The following is a 3459-nucleotide window of genomic DNA, read 5'->3' as shown; positions in this document are numbered from 1 at the left end:
CCCCCGCCGGGAGAGCAGGCTCGCAGCTCAGGTGCATGTGCGGCCGTGAACTTCCCACAAGCACGTCCCTGTTCTCACTGCCGTCCTTGCCTTGGTTTCATTTAAGAGATGCCTGGACTGAGCGACTGAGGACAGCCTTGGGGGGTGGGGGGCAGTGGGGGGCAGGCCACGGAACAGCCAGCATTTATGGGGCTTGTACTGTCCGTCAGACCTGGGGCGGGCTGTATACATGTAGTGGTTCATCATCATGCCTGGATTATCTCCATTTTACAGATGAGGAAACTGAGGCTCCGACATGATCAGTGAGACAGAGGAAGGTCACACTGCTCGTGGATTGCTAGCCGGCGGTGGAGGGATTCACCCAGAGAAATCTGTGAATTTCTTGAGCCAGGTTCTCTCCACTGTCCGGGGCTCTAGTCATTAGGGAACCCCAGCCCCCCACCCTGAGCCTGCCCCTGCGGCACTCCAGGCCCGTTCGGAGGCCCACAGGCTGCCCTGGTGACCCCTGCCTGCCTTCCTGGATCAAGTCCTGGGGACCCTGCTGAGCATCCCCTCTATGGGGGGAGCAGTCACTCCCCCTCTGGCCCTGGGCGTAGCTGGTGGGTGGACTGCTGGTCTCCCGGCTTCCTCCTCCAACACCGGCTCACAGAACCTCCTTCCCCGGGCTGCTTTTCCTCTAGGAAGTGAGACAAGCAATCACCATCATAGCAAGCATGAAGTTACAAAGGTTTTAGAACCGAACGAACTGAGCTCGTACCACCGTCCCTGGTGGGTGGTCCCGTACTCACTCTGAGAAGGTAAGTGGAAACCCAGGTGATCCTGAGCCCTGCTTTTATTTCTGAGCGTTGTGTTTGTTAAGAGCCTGGCCCAGTTCTGCACCTGTGTCTCCCCCTCCTCCCAGGGCTTTCAGCCTGTTCTCCAGTCACCAGGGATGGTGAAGGCAGAAGGAGGCCTCTCCCTCCGTCAGATGGACTGTTTACTTCTCTGGGATTTTCAATTCCATCCTCCCCCTCCCCCTCCCACCCCTCACCCCACAGAGGCCAAAATTGGGGGCATTTTCTTTTATGACTAACTTTGGACTTACAGAAAATGGGGATCAATGTTGGTGGTCTTAGCATTCCTCTCTTCCAGGCAGTCACAGTGCAATGCCTTACCAGAGGCTTGTTCACAAGCCCAGGCTTCTGGAAGGGGCTGCGACCAGCTGACCCTCAGGCATGGGGACCCTGCACACACTGTGATGCTTTCAGGCCTAAGCTCACCTCCATCTTATCAGAAGGGAGGTGAGTGAAGCCCCACAGCCCCAACTTGTAGACTCCCCAGGTGGGGAGGTTGTCATCCGAAGACTTGATGAGGTCCCATCAACTAGCCACACAGCTTCCCCATGGAGATCGGCTCCATGTGTCTGGTCTTCCTGAGACAGGAAAGTCACCTAGGTTGCTCTGCTTCATAGTCTTTGACCCTAGTGTTAACAATTCCCTGACTTATTTGCCCTGGAGGTGGGGGCTGTCCCAAGAACCACCTGCACGACGGAATCATGAAACCATAGAAGATGGGAGTTGACTGCTTTAGTTTTCTAAGCCAAATCAAAGATTTGGAATAAGATGGATGTCTCTACACAGCAAGGGGCAGCATGGTTAGCGTAGAGCTGGTTAGCAATGGGTGGGTAGTGAAGGGTGCCGAACCACACAGATCTCAGCCGGGAGCTGCGTGAGGTCGGGCAGGGTGAGAACTGGGAGCTTTCACTTCCTCACCTGGAAAAGTGGGATGGGAATGTCTATTTCACAGAGTTGGTAGATAAGTAGGCAGCATTACGTCATGGCTGGAACACAGCCCTGAATTCATGGTAGCTATGATTATCCTTTAGAGTCGCGAAGCTTTGGGGGCCTCAGTCATTCACAGAGCAAGAGTCATGAATGCTCAGAAGATCCATGGACCAGGCCAGGTGCAGGGACCAGGGAGTTGGGGGTGGCAAGACATTGCCCTCACTCAGGGAGTCCAGTGGGCAAACAGACAATAAACAAAGAGCTAGGCGTGGTAGGCACTAAACATATACTTGTTGAACAAGTTGCAAAAATAGACGTGTAATGAGTTTATAATGGGAGCATGCAAGGTGACGTGGGGGAGGGCTAGAGGGGCTCCTCCAGCCCAGGCCTCCCTGTGGAGGTGATGCTGAAACAGTCTCATGGATAAGAAAGATTTGGCCAGGTCCTTCTTTTTTTTTTTTAAGATTTTATTTATTTATTTGAGAGAGAGATTGAGAGAGTGAGAGAAAGCACAAGCGGGGGGGGGGGTGGCGGGGAGGGAGAGGGAGAAGCAGACTCCCCACTGAGCAGGGAGCCCGATGCGGGTCTCAACCCTAGGACTCTGAGATCATGATTGGCCAGGTCCTTCTGAACAACTTTGAATGAGCATTTACCAAGAGCTTAGTGGCACTAGATCATTACTTTTGGTTAGGAGGGTAAACCATTTCCAGTGTTCAAGGCTCAAGTGCAGATCGGGCCCAGAGATTACTTTTCTAGGTCTGGCAAACTTCCATTCTCTTGCCAGTAACTTTTAGTGGAAAGAAGCTACCGGGGCAGTATTTTGTCAAATGCTTTTTTTTGCATCAATTGAGAGGACCATATGGTTCTTTTCTCTCCTCTTATTAATGTGTTCTATCACATTGGCTGATTTGAGAATGTTGAACCCTATGACCCAGCAATTACACTACTGGATATTTACCCCAAAGACACAGATGTGGTGAAAAGAAGGGCCATATGCACCCCAATGTTCATAGCAGCAATGTCCGCAATAGCCAAACTGTGGAAAGAGCCGAGATGCCCTTCAACAGACGAATGGATAAAGAAGATGGGGTCCATATATACAATGGAATATTACTCAGCCATCAGAAAGGATGAATACCCAACTTTTACATCAACATGGATGGGACTGGAAGGGATTATGCTAAGTGAAATAAGTCAAGCAGAGAAAGTCAATTATCATATGGTTTCACTTATTTGTGTAACATAAGGAATAACATGGAGGACATTAGGAGAAGGGAAAAATGAAGGGGGGAAATTGGAGAGAGAGATGAACCATGAGAGACTATGGACTCCACGAAACAAACTGAGGGTTTTAGAGGGGAGGGGTGTGGGGGGATGGGTGAGCCCGGTGATGGGTATTAAGGAAGGCACGTACTGCATGGAGCACTGGGTGTTATATGAAAACAATGAATCATGGAACACTACATCAAAAACTAATGATGTATTGTATGGGGACTAACAATATAGTAAAATTAAATTAAATTAAAAAAAAGAAAGAAGCTACGGGGCAGCCTTCTCCCTCCTTCTGGCTCCTCCCCTCCGCCCTGCTCTGCGCTCCCCAGGGAGTGGATGCAGTCAGGAACAGACCTGCTTTCCCTTCTGGCAGGCTTGCTTTGCACAAAGCTCCCTGGCACTCACATGTTTAAATTATTCCATG

The sequence above is a fragment of the Mirounga leonina genome, unplaced genomic scaffold (genome assembly GCF_011800145.1).
Source record: "Mirounga leonina isolate KUSES-001 unplaced genomic scaffold, KU_Mleo_1.0 Mir_154, whole genome shotgun sequence".
In the NCBI taxonomy this organism is placed as follows: domain Eukaryota; kingdom Metazoa; phylum Chordata; class Mammalia; order Carnivora; family Phocidae; genus Mirounga; species Mirounga leonina.
The sequence above is the reverse complement of the archived record's forward strand: the minus strand, read 5'-3'. Positions refer to the sequence as shown.